Consider the following 27,671-nt stretch of genomic DNA (forward strand, 5'->3'; position numbering starts at 1 on the left):
CTAGTGCAATTGAATATCCACATGCAAAAGAATGAAATTTGACCTTTACCCCATGTCACATACAAATAGTAACTCACAATGGATCAAGACCTAAATATAAAAGCAAAAAACAGACAAGTCTTAGAAACATAGGAGTAAATCCTGATGACTTAGATTTGGCCATGATTCTTAGATATGACACCAAAAGCACAAGCAACAAAAGAAAAAAATAGATACATTGAAATGCATCAAAATTAAGAACTTTTGAGCATCAAAGGATAGTACCAAGAGAGTAAAAAGACAACCCCCAAAATGAGAGAAATATTTGCAATCATAGATCTGATAAAGGTCTAGTCCCCAGAATATATAAAGCACACTTCCAGTTCAACAACCCAGTGAAAAGTTGGGCAAAGAACTTGACCAGACATTTCTCTAAGGAAGATATTCAAATGGCCAATAAGTTCATGATAAGATGTTTAATATAAGTCACTAGGGAAATTCAGATCAAAACCACAATGAAATACCACTTCATGCTCACTAGGTTGGCTATAATTATAATATTTTTAAAATCATTTTTTAAAAAGGAAGTAAGTGTTGGTGAGGATATGGAGAAATTGGAACCTTCATATTTTACTAGTGAGAATGTAAAGGTGCAGCTGCTGTGGAAAACAGTGTGGCATTTCTTTAATAATTAGAATTACCATATGACCCAGCAATTCCACTCCCAGATATATGCCCCAAAGAATTGAAAACAGGTGTTCAAACAAAAATTTGTGCATGAATGTTCATAACAGCATTATTCACAAAAGGCAAAAGGTGAAAACAACCCAAATGTCCAGCAATGGATGAATAGGTAAGACAAATGTGGTATATTCATATGATGGAATATTATTCAGCCATAAAAAAGGAATGAAATCTGATACATGCTACAACATGAATGAACCTTGAAAACATGCTGAGTAAAAGAAGCCAAACACAAAAGGTCACATATTGTGACCAATATTTATATGAAATAGCCAGAATAGGCAAATCTATAGAGATGGAAGGCAAATTAGGGGTTGCTTAAGGATAGGGGAATGGGGCCTTGGGAAGAGGACAATATCTAAATGGTACAGATTTTCTTTCTGAGGTGATATAAATATTCTAAAAATTGACTGTGGTGATGGTTGCACCTGTGACTATACTAAAAAGCATTGAATTGTATGCTTTAAATGAGCGAATTGTTTGGTATGTGAATTATATCTCAATAAAACGGTTTTTAAAAAACATGATTTGGCAATATACACTAGGGCTGAACATGTAAATTCTATGACCCAGCAATCTTAGTCCTAGGTATATATCCAGCAGAAAATTGTACACATGTTCATCCAAAGATGTATAAGAATATTCAGAGTAGTACTTAAAAAAATTGACCTGAAGTAGAATTTCACCACCAGTAGAATGGATAAATTGTGATATACTCAAATAATAAAATGAAAGGGACAGCAATGAAAAGGACAAACCCCAACCATAGGCAATAATATAGATGAATCTCAAAAACATAAAATTGAACGTAAGAAACCAGACTCAAAAGAGTACACTCTATACGATTTCATTTATATAAAGTTTAACACCTGGCGTGCCTCTCATCTGTGGAATTAGGTGTTGGTATACTGTTTACACTCAGAGGCATGGGTAATGATTAGAAAGGGAGCTTTTGTGGAGCTGGTAATGTTCTACTTGTTGATTTAGGTGTTGGGTAGACAAGTGTTGTTCATTTTGTGAAAATGCATCAGGATTTACACTTACGACTTGTGTATTTTTATGTTTTTATGTTATACTTTAATAATTTCAGAATACTTTTAAAAATAGGTTTTTAAGTCCTAAGAATATTTCTCTCTTTTTGGTCACTTCTTGATACTCTTTGATTTTTTTCAATTGTGTAGTTATCACTCTATTTCCATTTTCAATGTTTTTTTCCTAATAGCAAGCCATTGCTTGCCCATATCAAGCCTTTATGCAAAGTAGAAGTGACTCCTCTTCAAGGGACCTTTATTTCTGGTTGTCTGGAATTGTTGAGCTGATTTTGTAGTAACAAGGCACTTTACTGCCATCTACTGGTAAATTATCACAATAAAGTTATGAATTACAGTGTTAACCAGTGACCAGCACCCACTTAGATGTGATGTCCTCTTGCAAGACACAACTTGCTCAACTGAATGTGGTAACGTTGTTTGGCACTGTTGTGATGAACCCCGCAGACAGTAGAATGTTGACATTCTCTAGGTGGTTTTGTTCTTTTTATTCCTGTTCGATATTGTTCTTAAAGACATGGTTGAAGTATTCACTGCGAAAGCTTAAGCCACTTGGACTAAAATGTGAAAGCAAAAGTTCAATAAATGCTAATCAATCTGTTCATATCAAAGAACCATTGATTTGCTCTTGCTTTACCCAAGTCTGAATCCAGAACAATCCTGGATGTCATAGGATTGCTTTTCTTGCTCAAAGCATTCTGTGAAACAGTCTTGCATCCTCTCCAGAGGCCTCTGAATCTGGCACTTGTTGAAGCTGTCATAAGTCCTAGGTAGTCTTCGGAACATTTTATATCTACTAATTCATTTAATCATCGGCTCCTCATCTATAAGGTGCCCTTATTATCTGCATCTTACAGATGAGGCAACTGAAGTACAAAAAAGGTAATTTATATTACAAGTTGTGATATTACAAAAATACCTTCTTTGAGGAGCTTATGGTCTATTAGGGACACAAAACAAAATAAAAATGCCACGTAAGGCTTAAGAAACAAAGGAGAAAATACTTTGGACCCTGTTGGAAAAGACATTTTACTCCTTTTGGTCCCAGTTTCCTCATCTGTATAACAAGAAGGTTGAATTTTCCCAATGTCACATAGCTAATAAATGCCAGCTGATTTTGTAGTAACAAGTATTGGGTATTTTGGTTTCAGAGCCCAAACTTGTGATCACTGTGCTATACTTAGTGCCAGTTCATGGCCTGTTTCTGTCCCTTTGCTAACTACCTGTGGGCAACAAATACTTATGTTGCCCATGCTTGTATTTTCACCTGCAGGATAGGTAGGTGCCCAAGTGGGTCTCTGGATCCTACCTCCCTGAATACTTGCTAACCTCAGGAAAACTTAGAACCTTCAGTTTAAGGACATGGAAAACAAGGTAAAAATGAGGATAGTGGCTCAGATTCTGGAATGTTTTTTTTTTTTTGATTGTGGTAAAATACATAACGATTTTCACCATTTTAATTATTTTTAAGTGTACAGCTTTGTGGCATTAGGTACATTCATTGTTGTGCAACCATCACCATCATCCATCTCCAGAACTCTTTCATCTTCCCCAACTGAAACTCTGTACCCATTAAACAGTAACTCTCCATTTCCCTTTTCTGCTAGCCCTGGGCAATTCTACTTTCTTTCTTAATTTTTTAAGTTTGTTTGTTTGTTTGTTTGTTTTTTAATTTGAGAGAGGGAGACAGAGACAGAGACAGACAGAGCATGCAAACAGGGGAGGGGCAGAGAGAGGGAATCCCAAGCAGGCTCCACACTGAGTGCATGGACCCCATATAGGGCTTGAACCCACAAACCTCAAGATCATGACCTGAGCCCAAATCAAGAGTCAGACACTTAATCAACTGAGCCACCCAGGCATCTCTGCACATTTTTAAATTGGATTTTTGTTGATGTTGAGTTTCTAGAATCTTTCAGAACTTTCTTACCTCTAGAAATTGTTCTAAGACTTGGAGGTTTGTGGATGATGTCATCTCAGCCTCTGGGCTGGCTTCTGGTGGGAACTTTTACTAGTTTCTTTCAGATTAATTCATTAATCAAGTAATTAATGAATTGTATCATTATACAAGGAGTCACTCTTTGGCTGTGTCATATTTCTAGGCTAACATAAAAGAATATATGCATATATGTTTGTATGAAGTTTAAGAACTGTCAAAGTGGCTCTAAGTTGCTAGATGTCAAAATAGTGGTGTCTCTGGAAGAGCAAGTATTGACTGGGAGGGGACATAGAGGAGGAGACAAAAGGGAACTTTCTGGGTTGATAGTTCTGTAACTTGATCTGGGTGGTGGTAACATGAGAACACAGGTAAACATTTATTATATTAAGATGTTTGCATTTTGCTGTATGTAAATTATACCTCACTTTGTAAAAGTTAGAAGAAAAAGCTTTAAAAAAATTTTTTCCCCAGGATCTTATAAGACCTTCTGCTGTTAATTTCATAGGCTCAATGACCTGAGGTGCCTCCTCGTGGCCATCTGTGGTTCTCTTTATTTTTCTTTGTCCTCTTGGTCCCCACACCTAGCGCTGTATTCAGGATTCACAAACACAACAGATATTTATTAAGCACCTCCTCTGTGCCTAGCACTGTGCTTATGCTAAGGTAAACAAGATGGATAAAGTCCCCTCCTTATGGAGTCTACAGTCTAGTGGTGAAGACAAGGAATATATAACCTAGTGCATCCTTATTGAGGGCAAATAAGAGAATCTGTCTGGGGAGTGGTCAGGGAAGGAGTCCTTGAGGTTGTGATGTTTGAGCTGGGAGCTGAAGAGTCATGAATTACCTAAGCAACCAGAGCATTTCAGGCAGAGGGATCAGCATGTTCAAGGGTCCTGAGTAGGAAGGAAGTACAATGTATGAAGAAGATCACTGTAATTACAGCCCAGAGAGAGAATAAGAAGGCCCTAAGATAAGTCTGGAGATGGGGCAAAGGCAGGCGACAGTGAAGACACCTATTTGGCCTTTAGCTTAACAGCAATGTGGGCCATCAAATAGTTTTGTTTTTTAATTTCTTTTTTTTTAAATTTTTTTTAACGTTTATTTATTTTTGAGACAGAGAGAGACAGAGCATGAACGGGGGAGGGGCAGAGAGAGAGGGAGACACAGAATCCGAAGCAGGCTCCAGGCTCCGAGCTGTCAGCACAGAGCCCGATGCGGGGCTCGAACTCACGGACCGTGAGATCGTGACCTGAGCTGAAGTCGGAGGCTTAACCGACTGAGCCACCCAGGCGCCCCTGTTTTTTAATTTCTTAAAAAATATTTATTTTTGAGAGAGAGAGAGAGCACAAGCAGGTTAAGGTCAGAGAGAGAGGGGGACAGAGGATCCAAAGCAGGCTCTGCACCGACAGCAGTGAGCCAGATGCAGGGCTTGAACCCACAAACCATGAGATCATGACCCAAGCTGAAGTGAGACACTCAACCCACTGAGCCACCCAAGTGCCCCTCAAATAGTTTTAAATAGGGGAGAGACATGATAAAATTTGACTTAGAAACATTACTCTGACAGGAGAGTGGTTCATTGAAGGTGAACCAGGGAGGATGTGAAAAGGCCTTAGGTGACTACTGCACCAATCCAAGCATACAGTGTGTGCTCAATGGAATGAAAGTACTCCTGACTCCTATTCTTAGATGAAACCAGTATGTCTGACCAATATGCAATCAATTTACAATCCACTGGATCATCTTCTATCTTCTGTGATGCTCATGACAGACTCCTTAACTCCCATTTTACAGATGAGGAAGTTGAGGTTACAGGCAAAGAAAGTTACATAACTATCAAGTGTGAAAAACAGATCTGAATCCAGGCCTTTATGATAGACATCAAGTCCGGTGCTGGGAGGCCTCTCTACATTTGGGGAGAGGGGAGGAGCCACATTCCCTTGCACCTAATGAGCTTGCAAGGATGGTGGTGATGGGAAAAAAGTAGAGAGGGGCTTACAGGCAAATTAATAATTAAGACTAAAGATTATCTTTATCACCGTTAGTGTTATTAAACACTATGTGTCAGGCACTGTGCCAAGTGCTTTTCATGTCTTCTCTCATTTCCTCTTTGCAAGCACTATTATTATCCCCATATTTCAGATATGTAAACTGAGGCTTGGAAAGTTGACTTGCCCAAGGGCACTAGGGCCAGAGGGCTCCTATAGGGCTGTACACTGACTCCAAAGTGGAGGCAAAAGCCAATGACGATATAACAGCGCCAGGAGACAGAGAATCACCCAACCCATGCACTAAGCTCTGCACCCAAGTGAGCGGGTGCGCGCTCCGCCTCGCGCTCTCGGGGACGTTTGGCCACGTGATCAGGGCCCGCCCCCTCCCGCCCCGCCCCCTCCCGCTCTCCCACCCTCTCTCCCTCCCTCCCCCTCCCTCCCCGGCCCGGTCCGGCCCATCCCCCTCCCCGCCGGCTCCCTGAGGCCCTTGCCGGGTCGGGCTGCGGGCGGCCGGGCGCCGACGGCCGGACAGACGGACGCACGCGAGGACGGACGGACGGACAGACGGAGGGCGGCGGGCACGCACGGCCCGGGCCGGTGCTCCGAGGCCCGCCCGGGAGGGCTGGGGCCGCGCTCAGGTGAGGTGACGGCGACGCGGGCCCGTAAGGGGTGGGCCCGCCGGGCGTCTGGGGTCCCGGCCCCGCTGGCTCCGCGGGAAGGAGGCGCCGCCCGGGCCCGGCGCGGGAAAATGGCGCCGGCCGGCAGTGGAAGACGGCTCCTGTGCGGGCCCGGCCCGGAGCCGCCCCGCCCGCGGCGCTCGTGTCCCCGTCGCCATGTTGGGGAGCGGGCCCCGGGCCTGCGGGCGGGGGTGCTGGAGGGAGCGGGGGCCGGCCGGGGTTGGGGAGGGTGCGAGACGCGGGGTCTGGGGCGCTGAGGGAGTGCAGGGCCGGCCGGGGTCTGCACAGGGTGGCGCTCCAGGCCCGAGGAACTGGCGGGAGCCGAACGTGGGGTCGTGGCCGGGGTCGAGGAGAAGAGACACTGAGTCCAAACGGAACTGGATCGGGGTCCGTGGGGCTGGAGGCCAGGACTGGAGTTGGGTTAGGCTATTCGTGTTCCGGACCCCAGGACCGGTAGGACCCAGAGGGGCGTGGGGTCCGAGCTCAGGCTGTCAGAGCAGGGACAGTTCTTTGTGGAGGGCGGGGGTGGAGTGTTGATTAGGAATATTAGAAATGGGGGCCCTTTGGAGGCCGGTGCGACTATCAGACTTGGACAGTTCTCAGAGTCGCGGGTGCGAATTGCAAGTCCCGTATGACTCCCAAGAGACTGAGGACATATGTTCTCCTAGCATATTCTACTCCCAGTTGGGGAGAGCAACAGAAAATAGGAAGACTTTTATGAGGAAGAGGGAAAAGAGAGACTGAGGTTTGGGTGCAGGAGTTGGTCAGCAAATGGGGTGCCCAGCGTGGAGCTGGTTGGCAAGAAGAAAGAGCCTCCATCAACTTAATGGAGTTTGTGTCTTTAAAAGGAGGGACCAGTCTGTTTGTGGGTGGTGACCCAAGGTGTCTTCCCAGGAAGAGGACAGCCCACTGTTTTAAGAGCAGGGTCACCTGGGGAGGTCATCAGAAAGGCCTTGAGGCCAGTAAGAATGGTGAAGAAAAATCAGTGTGTAGAAACTGCAAGGGTCTTAGAGATCATGTAACAATTTCGGGTCATGTAATGATTTTAGCTGAGACCTAGAAAGGTAAAGTTGACTCCTCCAGATCTTACAGGTTCCTGGAAGAGGAGGTCTGCTGCCTCATTCAACAGACTGGCTTAAAGGAATTTGTTAGCTGTGAGAAAAGTGTTAAGGCAAGCTCAGCAGCATGTATCGAAGAACTGTTAATGGGTTTTGTTTTGATAGTTTGTCAGTACAAAGACTGAAAGGGGATACAAAGAAGGATAGGTAACCAGCTATTTGATAATTTCTAGCCCACCTCCATTTGTGCAAAGAAGTTATCTTCAGGACCCTTTTGACTTTGAACTTGGAGTTTTAAGAGATGCTCCTTCTGTTCTAGGTGTTTATTATGTAGGAAAGGGACATAGAAAGCCTAAAAAGATAACAGTGAACAATCATGCACACCCAAGATCTGTATCATGATCAAACTTCAATTAAAGTTTGATCAAGATAGAGAGGAATTCAAAGTTCATATGGGTTATGGAATAGTTCTGTATGCAAATTTCATGCACATCTATCATGAGATAGTAGACCCAGGGCTCCCATAAAATCAAAAAGGTTGTGAAGATGTTTATAGTAGTAAGATTTTCTATGTTCAATGAGTATACACAATACATACATACAGTATCAAGATTAATTTATTCTGAGTCTTTCTAATGCATGAAGACCTAACTAGTGGGCATCTAGGGAAGCTGCTCAGAATAATAATAACCCCTCCCAAAATAATAGTTTTAATTGCATTAAACAAAATACACTGGATTATAGAGAAAGCCATTGTATTGAAATACCAAAATATACAAATTATAAAATAGTATGGATATACTTTATCAATACATTAAGAAATCAGATCTAGTGACAGGTCTGATAATTACAAATTTTAAACACGATGAGCATAAATAATACTTTAAGATATCAGCAACAATTGTAATATGATGTAAAGGTATCTGTGATAACTGACAGAGTGACAGATACTGCTAATACTAGAGTAGTGTGTTGCCTACAATTCATTTTTGAAGAAAATTGTAACTTTCAATTAGAAGTTAGTGAAAATAAGGAAGTAATTTTTCTTTTTCTCCCTATCCAAGTTCACAGACCCCTCTGAATTCTACCTGTGAATCCCATCTATGAACCCCAGGTTAAGAAACCCTTCCGCTACCACCAAGCATGTCTTCCATTCAGCAGACAATTACTGTGCACTAAGACACGTCAAGCGTTATTATGCCAGGCTCTGAGGATTGAAAGGTCTTTAAAGCAGGATCTTTTCATTTCAGATATTCAGTCTCGTGAGAGAAATGAATGTACCAACAATGCTATTTCAGGATGGTGAATGCCAAAGGAGTATCAAAAGTTGTAAAAACACAAGAGGTGGGCACATTTCGGTTCTAAGAATCAGGGAAGGTTTTGTGAAGGGAGATACTTGAGATGTGTCCTGAAAGGTGGAGGAGTTTGCCAGATGGAGAGTTGGAGAGAAGAGCTTTCTATGTAAGGCATGCACTTTCAGGGAATACAATTGAATGTGGCTGAAGCACAGTATGTGTGTGGATCAAGTGGTTAAAGATGAGATGGAAATGTTGTTTGGTTGTCCTGCTTGTAAAGGACTTTATTAAAGGACTGAATCTTTAGCTGATAGGGAGGCATTCAACATTTCCAAGGAGGAGAATGTATGATTAGGATTAATTTTTAGGAGATAAGTGGATGAAGAGTGGACTGGAGAGCAGGGAAGAAGTAATGAGGGCCTAGTTAAGGCAGAGGCAGTCAGCTTTGAGCAAAGTTAGAATTTTTAGGTGTTGATAATATTGCACATGGTAAGAGAGAAGGAATATTTTAGATTGGGATGGTGGCTGTCAAGTTAAAAAAGGGATGAAAGGAAAATGAAGTGAGAATTGTCACAGGTAATAAGGGAGATGATTTTTGGGGATAGAATAACAGACTTCTGGAAACCATTGCAAAGCTGGCAAGTGTGGTACAGTTTTTGTTTAAAGAAATCAAAGGTAAGTGTCAGCAGACATAAGAAGCAGGGAAAGTATTCCTAGAGTGTAGGAAAACCACAACTGTCTACATCAGGGGTCACCAAACTATGGTCAGTGTCAAATCTGGTAGAGTTACTCATTTACATATTGTCTTTGGCTGCTTTCACTCTACCAAAGGCAGAGTTGAGTAGTTTTACAGAGAATATATAGTTTTCAAAGCTGAAAATATTTATTGTCTGTCTCTTTACCAAAGATGCTTGCCAATCTCTGATCAGTGTCTGAAGATTGGATGTTCAACTTCTGTTTTGTCATTTCTAGTTCTTATATAATGGAGAATAACCATTTTGACTTTGTCCTTCTGGCTGGCTCACCCATGCTCTGTATATCTGCAGTATGACATAGACCCCTGAATATTTTATATCAGTCAGTGATCCCAAGGTCTGTTCGGGGGTCTGCTGTGCGGCAAATGTGGTAGTAACAGGTTTTCACAACTCAGACCATGCTTGTTTTGGCATATTCTCATTGGGTTGTCTTTTTAGAAAGATTTCTTTATATTTTCTGATTAGTAATCCTTTGTTGGTTACATGTATCATAGAGATCATTTCCCAGTTGCTCATTTTTAAAAAAATTTTTTTAATGTTTGTTGAGAGAGAGAGTGTGAGCAGGGGAGAGGCAGAGAGAGAGAGAGAGAGAGAGAGAGAGAGAGAGAGAGAGAGAATGTGAAACAGGTTCTAGGCTCTGAGCTGTCAGCACAGAGCCCAACATGGGGCTCAAACAGCGAGATCATGACCTGAGCTGAAGTCAGATGCTTAACCGACTGAGCCACTCAGATGCCCCATAAATCTTTCTCTCTTTTGTTAAAAGAGGTTCTGAATTTTAATAAAGTCAAATTTATCAATCTTCCTGCAAGATTTTGAAATTATTCTTTATATTATCTTCTTGAATCTTCACTGTTTTTCCTTTGATGTTTAGATCTCTAATCTATCTGGAATTGACTCTTGTGTGTGATGTGAGGTAGGGTCCAGTTTCATTTTTTTTTCCCTATGTATAACCAATTATCCCAGCATCAATTAAAAAAAAAAAACAGTGTTTTTAATGTTTTAATTTATTTTTGAGACGAAGAGAGCACGAGTGGGAGAGGGGTCTAGAGAGCCAGAGACACAGAATTCCAAGCAGGCTCCAGGCTCTGAGCTGTCACCACAGAGCCCAATGACGCAGGGCTCGAACTTATGAGCTGTGAGGTCATGACCTGAGCCAAAGTTGGACACTTAACCAACTGAGCCACCCAGGCGGTCCCAGCACCATATTTAAAAAAAATTTTTTTTAATGTTTGTTTATTTTGAGAGAGAGAGAGACACGGAGTGTGAGTGAGAAGGGGCAGACACAGAATCCAGAGTAGGCTCTAGGCTCTGAACTGTCAGCACAGAGCCCAACATGGGGCTGAAACTCACGAACTGTGAAATCATGGTGTGAGCCAAAGTCAGATGCTTTACCGACTGAGGTGTCCCCCACCTCACCATTTGTTGAAGAGCACTTTGTTTTCAAATTGTGTGCTCTTTTGGTGGAGTCTGTCTGAGGTCCTAATTCCAACTGTGCTGCTTGCTAATTGTGTGACGTTGGACAAGTTGGGTAACCTCTTTGTGCCTCCCTTTCCTCAGCTTTTATTTATTTATTTATTTGTTTGTTTGTTTATTTATTTATTTATTTAGCCCAACGTGGGACTTGAACTCATCACTGCAAGATCCGAGTCTCATGCTGTACCTACTGAGCCAGCCAGACACCCGACGTTTTCTCAGCTTTTAAAATAAGGACAATAGGGGCACCTGGGTGGCTCAGTTGGTTAAGTGGCCGACTTCAGCTCAGGTCATGATCTCACGGTTCATGAGTTTGAGCCTTGCATTGGGCTCTGTGCTGACAGCTCGGAGCCTGGAGCCTGCTTTGGATTCTGTGTCTCCCTCTCTCTCTGTTCCTCCCCCGCTCGCACTCTGTCTCTCTCTCTCAAAAATAAATAAAGATTTAAAAAAATGTTTAAAAAAATAAGTAAAATAAAATAAAATAAGGATAATAGTATTTATCTCATAGAATTGTGAAGATTAAGTGAGTTAGTTCATGTAACGTGTGGAACAGTATGGCACCTAGAAAATGCTCAATAATGTTAGCTGTTACTTAGCATTCTTGTTCATTTCTGATGTCTAGCACCTGGTACAGAGTAGGGGTTTAATGTACTCAACTGAGTTGTCTGTCCTAACTTGGTTTTCAGGTCAAGACAGAATGGTTGAGAGGTAGGCTGAATCTCAACAGGAAATGCTTCCAGTTGCTGCTTAGTTTTAGCTGCTGCCTCAGACTATCTGCTGGGAAGGAACTCCTCTTAGCCCATCACTTCTTTTGCAGAGAACTTCTGTAACAGAGGATGCAAACCAGCAGCCTGTGGTTGGATTTGACCTGCAGACAGACATGTTTTGTTTGGCTAAAATTTACACAGATTTCTGACTTTGTGACTTTTCTTGAAATTTTGGAAGATCTGTTAACACAAACTCCTATTCTCTCATAGCAACACAGTGAAAGCTAAAGCTTTTAGGTGTGATGTGTGTTTCCTTGTGCTCTGTGGTCCTTACTGCTTTCTTGCTTTGCTCATTTACTTTTATTGCCCTGTAGGCATTCTGGTTCTTACTTCACTGAGGTTTTAAATATTCTCTCTGTTAAACCAATAAATGATATGTTGGGATGAGGGTTGGGATGGCCAGAAATTGACAGATGAGTTTGTGGGCAGGTAAAAACCAAAGTCTGTTTATAAGGATGAGTCATTTTTGATCAAAATGAATAAAATGATAAGTGAAATTAAAAGATGAGGTGAAATTAATTTCAAATTGCTGAATCCTTAGGTATCTATTGTGCACTGGGTATAGAAATTACCACATTTGTGGTAGCAAAAAAACTAGCTGGCCAGCTTTATGAAACATTGCAGAAGAGATCTTTTTAATTGTGATGTGGAGCTGTTTTCCAAGAGAGTGGTTGGATGAAAGAGAGGAAAAACAGGAATTCATTCACTTGCCAAACATTTATTGAGCCCTACCCTGTATATTAGGCTAGAACTCTGCAAGATACAAAGATAATTCTAGTCAGAGTTTAAATGTCCTGTGGAGTATAGGTAATGTGTTACGAAGCTGGGATATCAAAGAATGGTACCTGAAAGAGGTAGCATTTGAGTGGAGCTGCCAAGAATGTAAGGATCTTTTTGGTTTTTTTTTTTTATTTTTTATTTTCAATGTTTGTTTATTTTTGAGAGAGAGAGTATGCGCGTGCACAAGCAGAGGAGGGGCAGGGAAAGACCGAGACAGAGAATCCGAAGCAGGCTCCTTGCTGTGAGTGCAAAGCCTGACATGGGGCTGAAACCCATAAACTGAACCATGAGATTGTGACCTGAGCCGAAGTCTGGCACTCAACCAACTGAGCCACCCAGGTGCCCCAAGAATGGTTAGGATCCTAATACTTGGAGACGAGACCGATTTTCCAGGCTGAATGAAAGCATGAGTGTGGAGATGTGTGTTTAGGAGTTAGTAAAGAGTCCAGTTTGGCTGGAGAACAGGATCGTTACAGGGCTGTTGTTGGAGTTCAGTCTGGAAGTGGAGATTGAACAACAATAGCAATAATAATAGCAGTAGTAGGTCACATTTTTTGCTTGCATACTGTTTGCCAGATAACTTGCCAAGCATTCAATAAGTAGTATTTCTTTTAATCCTCACAACAACTCTGTGAGATAGGCATTATTTTTTATGGCTTTTTAAAAATAAACTGAGGAAAAGAACTAACAATTGATGGAGAAAGAATTTGAGTCTAATTCCCAGTCCTGTGTTAGTCCCTGTATGGTATATATACAGCTTAATCAGGGAAGGCTTTGAATCCTTTTCAGTTTCTGGCTGGGAAGTTTGGACTTGATTAAGTAATAGGGAGTCATCAAAAGTTTTTAGCTATATGGTGACATAATGAAACCTGCACAGTAGGAAAGTAAGCCTGGTAGTGAAGTATAGGAACAGCATGGGGAGAAAGGAGAAATACTGACAGCCAGTTTACTCTCCACCTCCTCACTAGATTCAGTGCTTCTTCATATCTGGCCCTGTGTCTGTCCTCCCCTTCCTTCAGCTCCGCTGCCTACCTGTTGTGTTGTCTCACAGATTTATTTTTAAAAATGTAATCTTTCCCTACCTCACCTTATTCTAAAAAGGACTTGAGGTGGCTGTCTAGGAACTCAATAAGCATTTGCTGAGTTAATTTATAAATGACCAGAAGTATAGGTAAGTGTGTATATAAAGGGACTATGACTTTTTTGGACAGAGTAATGCAGCTCTAGAATTTGGTGATAAGCTATATTTTATGTATAAACCCTATGAAGCAAAAGCCTGGAACCACATCTTCTTTAACTTGTGAATGATTATATTCTGTGTCAGATAGAATATTAATGCTCAGTTAATATTAACTATATCAGTTAAAAAGCTAAACTTATAGAAACAGAGAGAATGGTGGTTGCCAGGGGATGGGGTAGGGGAAATGGGAATATGTTGGTCAAAGCATAGAGACTTCCAGCTGTAAGATGAGTAAATTCTGAGGACCTAGAGTACATCACGGTGACTATAGTTAACAATAATGTATTATATACTTGAAAGTTGCAGAAAGAGTAGATTAGATCTTAAATGTTTTTGCCACACACCAAAAAAAAAAAAAAAAAAAAAGTGTGTGAGGTGATGGATGTATTAACTAACCTTATTGTGGTAATCATTTTGCAGTATATATGTATATCCATCTCATTGTACATTTTATTTATTTATTTTTTAATGTTTATATTTTGAGAGGGGCGGGGAGGGAGAGAGGATGAGCAGGGGAGGGGCAGAGAGATGGAGACAGAATCTGAAGCAGGCTTCAGGCTGTGAGCTGTCAGAACAGAGCCCGACTTGGGACTCAAACTCACAAGCTGTGAGATCATGACCTGAGCTGAAGTAGGCTGCTTGACCGACTGAGCCAGCCAGGCGCCCCTCATTGTACATTTTAAACTAACACAATGCTGTATGTTGATTATATCTCAATAAAGCTGGGGGGAAAGATCTTTGTCAGCTAATAATATTAATGATCACCAAATTCAGAGGGCATTCATACTTTAAATATTTAGGTTCGTATTTACCATTGACTAGCTACAACCACCGCCTCCCCCAACACATACAAAGAGGCAACAAAAGTTCCCGCTAACTCTTACCTTTACCAATATTGAACCTGTTGAATATTAGTTCCATAGTACCATTTATGTATATTTTCTAAAGACCAGACAGCAGCAGTTTCTCACAGGAAGAAATAGTTGCACATTTGTGAATCAGATTCTTATTTTGGATTTTATAGAGGGAAATTGTTCATTAGGTAAAGTCCCTTGCCGTAAATTTAAATATTATATGAAAGTAAGGCTGTGTCCCTTCTATAAAATACAGACTTAAAAAGTTCAAACACTTGGAGAAATCAAAGATGTTGTGGTTAACCACCAAATGCTGGTACAGGGGAGAAGAGTTTTAGGTAAACCAACATCTGACTAGACATAATAAGAGACAGATCAATAGACCTAAATAATGGATTGGTTAAATAAGTATTCTTTCCCATTGTAGGTATTAACTAACAGCAGTATATGCATATACACGTAAGCACATATCAGTATGAATTATAATGATATAACTAGTATAAATTCAAATCTGGTAATGCTTCATAAAAGAAAATGAGCCTTCAACTGAGTTCTTTTAGATTGTGTTCAACTGTTCAGTGCATGTGGAGATGACTCATTCAGAAGCATCATGATCAGAACAATTAAGTGTGGAAGAAAATGTGATTATGATAGTATATGTTGACTGCCTACCAGTGTTGAGAAGTATATCCAGTTAATGAGTAATTAGTTTCTGCCTTCCAGGAAACTAATTAATCTGAGAATGTGATATGAACATAAATAAAAAGGTGGGGGGAGCATAAATGTTTTAAACGAGACTATAAGTGCTGTGGAAATTCAGGAGAGAGCACCACTACCACTTGGAGAATCAGGGAAGACTTCATGGAAAAGGTGGTATATTAATTTTCTAGGGCTGCTGTAACAGACTACCACAAACTGGGTGACTTAAAACAACAACAATTTATTCTCTTAAAATTCTTTATTCTAGAACCTGAATTCAAGGTGTCAGCAGGGACATGTTCTCTCTGAGGCTTACAGTAGAATCTTTCCTTGCCTTTTTCTGGCTTGCATCAATTCTTAGTATTTCTTGATTTGCAGCTACATCACTTCAGTCTCTGCCTTTGTTGCCACATGGTGTTCTCCCTGTGTATCTCTCTGTGTCCAAATTTCTCTCTTATAAAGACACCAGTCATAATTGGATTAAGGGCCTACACCCTACTCCAATATGACCTCATGTATACTAGTTACATCTGCAGTGACCCTATTTCCAAATCTACATTCTGGGATACTGGGGGTTAGAACTTTAATGTATCTTTTTGTGGGACACAGTTCAACCCGTAACAGGTGGCATGATACAGAGATGACACAGAGGTATTAAATTAAAATTTATTAAATAAATAGAAGGGTAAGATTGCAGTGAGTTAAGGAGAGAAGAACCAAGTGCATGATGGACATAGGAAAGCATAAGGAATATTTAGAAAATGAAATAGTGAGAAGTCTGTTTTGCTGGTGTGTTGAGCTATGGGGAGATGAAGCCAGAGTAGTTGGTTGAGCCCTAGCTGCCAGATCTAGGAAGGACATTCAGATGTTGAATGGGTAGTGTGTGGGAACAGGATGGAACTGCAGAATTTTGAAATGGTGGGTAACTGATTCAAGCTTTGGATAGGTAATTCAAGCTTTAGGGAGATTTTGTGATCAAGTGATCATGGATAAGTAGACACCCTGAAGAAAAACAGATGGTCGATGATTTAACACACCCAGCCTTCCTCATTTGCTCAGGACAGTCAGGAAATTCCTCTTTTGTAAAAAACAGCAATAACAGAAACACCACAACAAACTTTGAGGGTTTTATTAGCCTCTTGCTCAGCCATCTGTGGACACTGAGATACATCAGCTTTTTAGGATCTCTGTTCAGAAGCCTGACCATGAATTTCAGTATTAATAATCATGTCACTATTTTCTTTCAAACTTTTCTTCAAAATCACCTCTTTTCTGTCCTTTTTTTTTTTTTATCTTTTGATTTTTCTCAAAACTCTCTTTGGTTTTCCGTCTTTTTTAAACATCTGACTAATGGAAAGAATTGAGTAAAATTATGTACTGTCCAAGACAATGATACACTTTTTTTCTGTGTCCTCTTAATGATAGTTTTGGTGACTTTTGCCCACAGTAGGACTTTATTCATATTGTGAACGCATTCAAGCTGTGGTCAACAGTAGAGCTCAGGTGCTTTTCCTTATTTGTCTCTAGGTAGTTCTTCCTGATTGTGTATTTGCATTGTTCATATAATCTCGTAAGAGCCTATGTCCCCATGAAGTTTTAAAAATTGTGTTTAGGGGCGCCTGGGTGGCTCAGTCGGTTGAGTGTCCGACTTCAGCTCAGGTCATGATCTCACAGCTAGTGAGTTCAAGCCCCGCATCAGGGCTCTGTGCTGACAGCTCGCGGCCTGGAGCCTGCTTCGGATTCTGTGTCTCCCTCTCTCTCTGCCCCTAACCCACTCACATTCTGTCTCTGTCTCTCTCAAAAATAAATAAACATTAGAAAAGTTTAAAAAAAAAATTGTGTTTATTACAAGCACATAACTTTGTGCTTATTAGCATATATGCAGTCTTTGTAAATTTAATTCTTACAGTTTAAAAAAAATTTTTTTAATGTTTATTTTTTTTTTTTAATTTTTTTTTTTTAACATTTATTTATTTTTGAGACAGAGAGAGACAGAGTATGAACAGGGGATGGGCAGAGAGAGAGGGAGACACAGAATCCGAAATGGGCTCCAGGCTCTGAGCTGTCAGCACAGAGCCCGACGCGGGGCTCGGAACTCACGGACCGTGAGATCATGACCTGAGCTGAAGTCGGACGCTTAACCGACCGAGCCACCCAGGCGCCCCTGTTTATTTATTTTTGAGAGAGAGAGAGGGGGAGAGAGGGAGAGAGAATGAGTGGGGAGGGGCAGAGAGAGAGAGAGACACAGAATCCAAAGCAGGCTCCAGGCTCTGAGCTGTCAGCACAGAGCCTGACACAGAGCTTGAACCCACAGACTGTGAGATCATGACCCGAGTTGAAGTCGGACGCTCAACCTACTGAGCCACCCAGGCGCCCCATAATTCTTATAGTTTTTAATAGTCTTTTTATTTGGCAATATATTGAGGTACTTTTCACATGTCTATATAGTTATTTTTAATGGATACATAATAACCAAAATTTAAATACTCTCTGTTTATTTGGGTGAGTTCCAGTTTGTTTTTATTTTTGGTTTGTAATTCTCATTTATATTTCTATAACATCTTACTATAAAACTTTTTCCCCCAATTTTATTTTAGAATATATTCTCTAAAATGATTCAATTTGGTCTAAGGATCATCACTTTTTAGCCATTTTGTCAGCTTATTCTTTAGAATAACTACCAGTTTATATTGATACTAGCCATTAGTTGTTGTTGGATTTTATAAATTTTTTCTTCTAGTATAATAGTGGTACCTCACAGTTTGTTGGGTTTTAAGATACTTTAAATGTTTTCTTATGAAAAATTTCAAACATACAAATAAAACCCCTGAATTAGTAGAATAAACACCCTTATACCTGCCAGCTATGTTCAACATGTAGCCATATGCTCAATGGTATACTTATGTTAAACTTTTAAAAATAAAGACATCATCAAACTATGCCTTTAAACATTTTAGCATGCATCTCTTACAAATACATTCTTCGCATACAGTACCTTTATCACACCTAACAAATTATCAATAATTCCTTAATGTTATCTAACATTGAGTCTGTATTTGTTTCCCTCCTTGTCTCCAAAACGACTTTTTATAGCTGACTTGTTCAAAGGACCACGCACTACATTTGCATCTATTTATGTAGATGTAGTATTTTACAAATCTGGAATAGTTGCCATTCCTTGTCTGCTTCCTCACCTTTTGTTTTTTTTGTTTTGTTTTGTTCATGGCATTGATTTGTTGACACCAGAGCAGTTTTGTTTAATGCTCCACATTCTGGATTTATCTGATTGTTTTCTTTGTGACATTTGTTCCTTGTATTTCCCTAAACTGGAAGGTTTGAAGACCAGATCTGAGCTGAACATTTTGGCAAAAATACCTAAATATTCCTCACAAGGCATCATATTACAAGCTACACAAATGTCTAGTTGTCCCATTGTTGATAACTTTGATCAGAGGTTTAAGGTTGTGACTTCCATATCTCTCGATTATGAAATTGCCCTTTTTCTTCTGTGACTAGCAAATATATTTTTTACTTTTATCAATGATGGGTATTTTTTTTAACTTCTTTGAGTTAGTTTTCTTTATCATTTGACCATTTGTTCCATGTAGATTTGGTATTATCCTTTTAAGTTTGTACTGTGTATTTAAAAATTGTATTCAGTATAACAAATAATGCATTGTTATGATAGATAAATTTCAAGTTTCAAAATATAGCTGAAATCCAATATAACCCAAAAAAAAGATACAGATTTCAAATATATAATAGGGGGCATTTGTTTGACAAGATTTTGTGATGAGTCATGTTTCCTTTTTAAAAAAAAAAAAACATTCCTAGCAGACAAATCTAAAAAACATAAACTCTTGAATCAAAAATTTCTTTTATTTTTCTTTTTGAAATGGAGGTAAATCTCAAATTTATAAAAGTTGGATTTACATTTGTTTTTCCATACCCACCCAAAAAGCACCCAGAATTTATTTCTTATTCTGTGAGTGTTTCATTTGGTGGTCTTTTTTATACACCCATTTTTATCAATTTTAAATTGTTATTCCTTTTCCTATTACAGATATTTTTCTTAATTCTTTCCTGTTATGAATTATACTCAGATAGGATTTTCCTTTCAAACCACAACTTTTTAAATGCCCAACATGGCATTTTCTCTCTTAGTAAGATTATCATGATGCTATACACATTATTCTACAAATTCCGTTTATTTTTTTACTTTTTAGGATATACATTTAATTCTATGTCATTAAACAGATATCAAATTCACTTTTTTCTAGCTGCATAATATTTCATTTATGCAGGTTTCTGAAGTGTCATCAGGTTGTTTCTGATTTTATTTTCCCCATCACAAACTGTGAACATCCTTGTGCATACATCTTTAAGAAATGGAGCTTTTACTTCTGTAGGATAAATCCCAAACATGGGCTAAAAGATAAGCTTATTTCAGTATTATGAACTGCCAGGTTATTTTCCATAAAGGTTGTTGCATTTCTTATTCTCACTGGCACTGGATATTAGGTATCTTTTTAGTCTTTGCCAGTCAGCTGGGTGAAAAGAGTTTTCTTATTTTTATTTTCATTTCCCTGACCATTAATACATTGTATACATTCATTGGACATTTGTATTCCATATTCTACAGATTCCCTTTACCAATTCTTTACTTATTTTTCTCTTGGGTTGTTAATTTTTTACTTTTTAATCAACTTGCTGGCACTTTTGTATATTTAGAATATTAACCCTTTTTTGTCACATGGTACAATAATCCCAGTCTATCAGTTGGCTTTTGACTTTGTGGTTTCTTTTGACACATAGACTATTTTAATTTTTACCTGTTCATGTCTGTCAGACTTTTTCTCTAATTACTCCTGGATTCATGTCTTGCTCATCACTACCCCACTAATGAATTTTTATTTTATTTCTATATGTTTTTTAATTAAAAAAAATTTTTTTAAGTTTATTTATTTAGAGAGAGAGAGAGCACAAGTGGGGGAGGAAGAGAGAAGGAGAGGGAGAGAATCCCAAGTAGGCTCCATGCTGTCAGTGCAGAGCCCAATGTGGCTACTTTGAATGCTATACCTGTGATTGAAAATATTAGTAATAGTGTATTCACCTACAGTTCTGTCTATAGGTTTGCTAAATGATTATATCTGGGTCATCAGTAATGATGAAATGGTAACTACAGAATTTAAAAGCCGATCTTAGGATTTCAGTGTTTGATTTTAAACGTGACAATTTGGGGCACCTGGGGGGCTTGGTCGGTTGAGCGTCCGGCTTCGACTCAGGTCATGATCTCACACTCGTGGGTTCGAGCCCCGTGTTGGGCTCTGTGCTGACAGCTCAGATCCTGGAGCCTGCTCTGGATACTCTGTCTCCCTCTCTCTCTGCCCCTTCCCCGCACGCACTGTGTGTGTGTGTGTGCATGTGTGTGCGTGTGTGTGTCTCTTTCTCTCAAAATAAATGAACATAATAATAAAAAATAAATAAATAAAAGTAACAATTTGAGGGGTGCCTGGGTGGCTCAGTTGGTTAAGCATCTGACTTTGGCTCAGGACATGATCTCAAAATTAGTGGGTTTGAGCCCTGCATCAGGCTCTGTGCTGATAGCTCAGAGCCAGGAGCTTGCTTCAGATTCTATCTCTCCCTCCTGCCTCTACCTCTCCCCCACTTGCACTCTCTCTCTCTCTCTCAAAAATAAACAAACATTAAAAAAAATAAAGTGACAATTTGCAGAGCATAAAACAAAAAAGAAAGAAAGAAGAAAAGAAAGAAAAAAGTTTGACAACACGCAACACTCTCATTATGAATGTAAGACCATAGAGGAGAAGAAACACTGGTAGACTCTTTAAAAAAAAAAAAAAAATTTTAACGTTTATTTATTATTGAGAGACAGAGAGAGACAGCATGAACATGGGAGGGGCAGAGAGAGGGTGAGACACAGAATCCAAAGCAAGCTCCAGGCTGTCAGCACAGAGCCCGACGTGGGGCTCGAACACAGAAACTGAGAGATCATGACCTGAGCCGAAGTCGGACGCTTAACTGACTGAGCCACCCCAGTGCCCCAACACTGGTAGACTCTTAGATTGATTGCTTAAGGACTTCTGTAACTTAGAGCCCAGATCTTCTGATTTAATTCTATTGGAAACTTAATAGAGGGGAAAAAAAGCCATGGTTCTTTAAAGTCGTCTTCCGTCTTATGGCAAGACTACATTCGTTATTATTATTACAACATACTTTTCTAGTGCTTTTACAGTGAACTTTTTTTTTTGTAAGGAAGTGTCACATATGAAATGAAAGACTTTCCTACTTCTGACTAAGAAGCTTCAAATTATTCACTCAGGCCTCAATTTTTCCATCAGGATATTGGACTAGATGATTGCCAAGGGCTCTCTAGTTCATACGCTAAGATTCTCATCAAGTAATTTTTAGAGAATTTTTTAGTAGTTCCTGTATTGTAGGATTTGATCAACTTTTTTTTTAAATATTTTTAATGTTTTTATTTATTTTTGAGACAGAGAGAGACAGAGCATGAACGGGGGAGGGTCAGAGAGAGGGAGACACAGAATCTGAAACAGGCTCCAGGCTCTCAGCCGTCAGCACAGAGCCCGACGCGGGGCTCGAACTCACGGAACGTGAGATTATGACCTGAGCTGAAGTCGGACGCCCAACCGACTAAGCCACCCAAGCGCCCCTTTGATCAACTTTTCAATGTCATTTGTATTTTAGAGCATGGATTAAAAGACTAGTACTCTAAACCTGTGTTATTTTTTTACTACAGCTTTATTAGGCCTAAAAGGACACAGTGGTATTCATTGTTAGAACATGATATAGAAAGTAGTTTTTCTCTAAATTTTACATTATCCACCTATCATGGCATCTAACAATATGGGGAGAATCTCTTTGAGCCTCTGACTTATTTTGTTGGTTTATATTGTGCTCAATTAACTTAACTATATTTGTGTTAGAATGAGTTCTAGGAATCTCAAATTTCATATTTCACAGATTCATCTTTTGCTTCTTATATTACACTGTCAGAATTGAAGTTTAAAAATTAATGTTAATATTCCCTAATCTCTTAAGTTGTCTATTATGCCTAGTAGGAGCAAACCAGTTGTTGCTACAGTATTGAAATGCCAGTCTCGGGGCGCCTGGGTGGCGCAGTCGGTTAAGCGTCCGACTTCAGCCAGGTCACGATCTCACGGTCCGTGAGTTCGAGCCCCGCGTCGGGCTCTGGGCTGATGGCTCGGAGCCTGGAGCCTGTTTCCGATTCTGTGTCTCCCTCTCTCTCTGTCCCTCCCCCGTTCATGCTCTGTCTCTCTCTGTCCCAAAAATAAAATAAACGTTGAAAAAAAAAAAAAAAGAAAGAAAAAAAAAAAAAAAAGAAATGCCAGTCTCTTTGACAGGCATTTTGTGGATCCTTTCAGGGTACTAAGTTTTTATGATTTGAGGTGCCTCATTTATGCAGTAGATAGCGTGTCAGTCTCATAAATTTCTATGATTTGACTGGAGGTTTGCATAAATTTTCCCATGGGAGCCCTGGACTTAGAAACAGGAAGCATGTAAAAGTTTTATAACAGATTCACGAGGTATGGGGAGGATGGGATTGGATCTTTAGTTATGCCAAGACAAATGTTTTTTGACAGTTCACATTTAACTGTTTATTCAGATACTTTTTAAATGCCTAATAAATTATCCTGAAACATTTAGGTCTGTGTGGTTAACAGGCCAACTTAATTTTAAGTACTTATAAGTATAATATCCAGATTTAGGCATTCATAAAAATGTTCTTTAAATTTCTCATTATACAGAATTTTTGTTTCTTCTATAGTAACTTTGGGAGCAAGAAAATACCTACCTTGCCTGGTACATAGTAAGCGGTTGCTAAAGGATAGTTGAATAAATGCATCCATTGAAAGTATTCAAATTATAGATTAGAAATTATGAGGGACTTCTCTACACATATTTTCTATTTAAAAAATAACTCATGGGGGAACGTGGCTGGCTCAGTTGGTAGAGTGTGCAACTCATGATCTCGAGGTTGTGAGGTTGAGCCCTGCGTTGGGTATAGAGATTACTTAAAAATAAAAAGGAAAAAAAAAAAGGAAATAACTCATGGTCTGTAAGTTTGAAATGATTTCAAAATATTAAGTTAAAAAAACTCATGCAAAAGAGTCTCTTGGTAAAGTATTGAGGGTGTTATTACTAGCCATCTTTGAGAAGGAAGGGTCTTGCACTAGACAACAAATCTGGAAGATTTATATTTGGCACAAGCTGAAGATATGCTTGTGTTTATGAGGCAGAATCCAGAAGAAGTCTAGGATTCTTATTTTACAGAGCTGTTTATTTTTTTAATTGAAGTATAGTTGACACACAACGTGATATTAGTTTCAGGTGTACAGCACAGTGATTTGACAACTCTATATGCTGTGCCATGTTTACCACAAGTGTAGTAGCCATCTGTCACCATAAAACTCTATTACAATACCATTGACTATATTCCTTATGGTGTACCTTTCATCTCCATGACTTATTCATTCCATAACTGGAAACCTGTACCTCCCACTCCCCTTCACCCATTTTGCCCACCCGTCCCACCCCCATTACAAAGCTATTTAAAACATTCAAATAGAGATATTCATTGGTTAAAGTGAAAGCATATAGAATGATAATTAAATTTCTTGGTAACTAGTCCTTGAGTTTTCTTAAACCTGGAAGGAGCTCAAGATTCTGTTCAGCTTTAGCTTAGTGATCCATCTTCTCATTTTATAGTTTAGAAATCTTAGGTCCAGAGAGATTATATCCTGCCAGTCATACAAGGGAAGGTTACTACTAGAATTTGAGGCACACTTACCCTGCCATGCTTAGCCCAGCCCTCTTTCCATTCTGTCACCCTGGGTTTCACTATCATAAAATAATGCTAATGTCTTTTCTCAAGCTATACCTAGTTAATTTTACTAGTAATCATTTGACATTTGTATTGAAAATATTATTAAAAATGGATTCTGCAGTTAGGAAATCATTGCATGGGCATTAGGCTTTATTTAATTTCCTTATGTGGATAGTGCAGCACCTGTGATGGTGCACAAGTTGTGAACCAGGACGTCTGTATTTTCCATTTTTTTGTTTCCTTGTTTGGTTTTGCATTGTCACTTTTTTAAAATATTTATTTTTGAGAGAGAGAGTGTGAAGCGGGGGAGGGACAAAGAGAAAGGGGGACAGAGGATCCAAAGCGGGCTCTGCACTGATAGCAGCAAGCCTGACTGTGGGGCCAAACTCACAGACTACAAAGACCTGAGCTGAAGTCGGATGCTTGGACGCTTGACCAACTGAGCCACCCAGGCACCCCTGCGTTGTTATTTGTAATAAAAATTTTTCATAGTGTAAGTAAGAGAATAATGTTAAATTAAAAAGTATATTATTATCAGAACATTTACAGTTTTACAACAAAGAGTAGGAAAGTGACAAGAAAGACTAAGTGTGTAGCTAACTACATGGAAGATCTTGGGCAAATCATGTAACCTTTGTGGGACTGTTTCTGCTACTTACTTCATTACAATCCTTCAAGGGTTCTGCCCAGTACAGATGTATCTGTTCTTAATATTTGTTAACTCAAGTATAGCACACACAATGCAAAGTGCACAAATCATAAGGATAATGAATTGTAAAATGAACACGCTTGCATAACCACTATTGATGTATTTTGAAAAAGCTTTCTTAATTATTACGAAAGCTTTCCTTTAAAAAAATTACACTGGATTTGAGACTATAGGTAATCTCATGTGTGTTTTTTTAATTTAATTTTTTATTTTTTTAAATTTACATCCAAATTAGTTAGCATATAATGAAACAATGATTTCAGGAGTAGATTCCTTAATGCTCCTTACCCATTTAGCCCATCCCCCCTCCCACAACCCCTCCAGTAACCCTGTTTGTTCTCCATATTTATGAGTCTCTTCTGTTTTGTCCCCCTCCCTGTTTTTGTATTTTTGTTTCCCTTCCCTTATGTTTATCTGTTTTGTCTTTTAAAGTCCTCATATGAGTGAAGTCATATGATTTTTGTCTTTCTCTAATTTCACTTAGCGTAATACCCTCCAGTTCCATCCACGTAATTACAAATGGCAAGATTTCATTTTTGATTGCCAAGTAATACTCCGTTGTGTGTGTGTGTGTGTGTGTGTGTGTGTGTGTATGTATATATATATATATATATATATATATATATATATATACCACATTTTCTTTATCCATTCATCCATCAATGGACATTTGGGCTCTTTCCATACTTTGGCTATTGTTGATAGTGCTGCTATAAACATGGGGGTGCCTGTGTCCCTTCGAAACAGCACACCTGTATGCTGTGGATAAATACCTAGCAGTGCAATTGCTGGGTCGTAGGGTAGTTCTATTTTTAGTTTTTGGAGGAACCTCCGTACTGTTTTCCAGAGTGGCTGCACCAGCTTGCATTCCCAGATAATCTCATGTCTTTTAACAACACTTTCTAGAGTGAAATTACCAGAAACAGTGATAGAAAGAAGGAATTTGGCCAGTCACAAAAATTTTACTTTGAATAGGCTTATTGGGCTTATACAATTTAGTCTTTTCTTCTGATGTTTCTCTTCTTCCTCTCTGCCCTTTTCTGTCTAGGTCCTGGATGGAATGGAGAGGGGTCCTACTGAACATCTATTATCTTTTCTGAGAGTGGTCAGAGAGTTCTTAAACAGGTCTGTTGTTTATATATAGAATACAAATGCAATCTTGATTTATTAAAAAAAAAACAAAAACTTGGTTTCAACATAAGAAAAGGATTGATTTAGAAATAGAGTTTACTTTTTTAAAAAGAAGGCATTTGATCTCCATGTCAGTGGGGAATTTTAGTTTGATAAGCTGTGTTTGACATGTGAATTGGACCCAAAGCAACAGAATTAAATGAGATCTGCTTATTAGAAAAACACTTTCTTAATAGAAAAGCAAGTGAGTCTTATCTTTTTCAGTTATGTTGAAAATATGGAATATGGCAGAATTCTTTATTGATTTCATGGAAGGTACTAAGAAAAGGTAAAAAGGTGAATGTCTCAGTTGTCTATGATTCTGGAGGGGAATGGAGGCATGAGTAAATCCAAGAAGGAAAATATTTATTTGGTTGTCTTTCTCATGTTTTCAGAATTCATAACATTGAAAAGAAAAAAAGGTACCTTGCAAATCTTTGATTCAGAGGAAGGCAAGTGTATAGAGTTTTGGTTTATTCTTTTCTTATTCATCTGTGTCTCTCTAACCATGAATGAACTGTATCATTTAGACAGATGAAAACCATAGCTTAGTGATTTCCCAAACTTGTCTTCACATTGAAATCACCTATGGAACTTGGCAAACTATTGATGCCTGTGTCTCCCTTCCTTCCCTGCTCCCCACTCCATTGTGATTTAATTGGCTTGGGCACCTGGCTTAGGTTTTGGTATTTTTAAAAGATCCCCAGGTGATCCTAAAATTTGACAAGTTTGGGAACCACAGATCTAGCCAGTTAAAGCAGACCTGGCCACTATTGTAACTTGTGACTTTTTTTTTTTGCATAAATGTTTGGATAAATACATAAATAAGAGTATAAATATTTTGATTTAGGAATCTAGTGCTTTAAATCTAGGTTCTTGCTAGAATATAAGCCCCATAAAAGCAGGTAGCATGTCTGTATTTTTCTTCATTATCGTATCCTTAGCATTTAGAACAATGTCTGGCATATATTGCATGCCTAAATATTTGTTGAATGAGTGAATGAACCTGTCAGTCTCTAGTGAGCTGAGAGTATCCTTTTACCTAATACACCAATGGTCTGAGATAGAGAGGGAGGTGGTTGTGAAGAGCCCAGCCTGCCTAGACTTGAATAATGGCTCTGTCACTTACTAGCTGTATGACCTTAAGCAAGTTACTTCTCTGTGCCTAAGTTTCCTCATTTGTAAAATGGGGGTAATTGAATCTATTTCATGGAATTGTTGGGGGAACTAATTGAATTGATAATGCAAAGTACTTAGAACAATGCCTGGTATATAATAGTGTCCTGTAAGTTTTAGCTACTGTAAAATTAAAAAAAAACTGTATTTTCTGCAGTTTGGGTAATTTATCTGTAGAATACTGTTTGAGAGCTAGGGTAGAATAATGGAATCAGCTGCATTAGATGTAATTAAAGAAGGCTTGACAAAGAAGGTGATTTTTTTTTTTTAGTTACCTTAATGAGGTAAATTTGCATACAATCACCTGCATCCGTTTTATTTACTTTTTACCTACATGCATTTTTAATTTTTTTAAAATGTTTATGAGAGAGCGCGTGCACACACACGCGCGACCATGAGCGGGGGAGGGGCAGAGAGAGAGAGGCAGAT

At 39.1% G+C, this 27,671-nt stretch overlaps 1 protein-coding gene across 11 annotated transcripts in view; it reads left to right on the forward strand.

Annotated features, from left to right (window-relative positions):
• The first annotated feature begins 6,101 nt into the window (after nt 1-6,101).
• The window catches only part of NCOA6 (nuclear receptor coactivator 6), a 109,110-nt gene continuing 87,540 nt past the window's right edge, over nt 6,102-27,671 (forward strand). For 6 of the 11 annotated variants that reach the window (XM_049649937.1, XM_049649941.1, XM_049649943.1 and 3 more), the window contains exons 1-2: nt 6,103-6,340; nt 25,945-26,021. The gene's annotated coding sequence lies outside the window, so the exon portion shown is untranslated. Of the gene's footprint in view, nt 6,341-22,687; nt 26,022-27,671 lie in introns of those variants that run through there. The other 5 variants (XM_049649939.1, XM_049649940.1, XR_007461922.1 and 2 more) reach the window with 4 other exon arrangements.

The sequence above is a fragment of the Panthera uncia genome (genome assembly GCF_023721935.1).
Source record: "Panthera uncia isolate 11264 chromosome A3 unlocalized genomic scaffold, Puncia_PCG_1.0 HiC_scaffold_11, whole genome shotgun sequence".
NCBI lineage: Eukaryota > Metazoa > Chordata > Mammalia > Carnivora > Felidae > Panthera > Panthera uncia.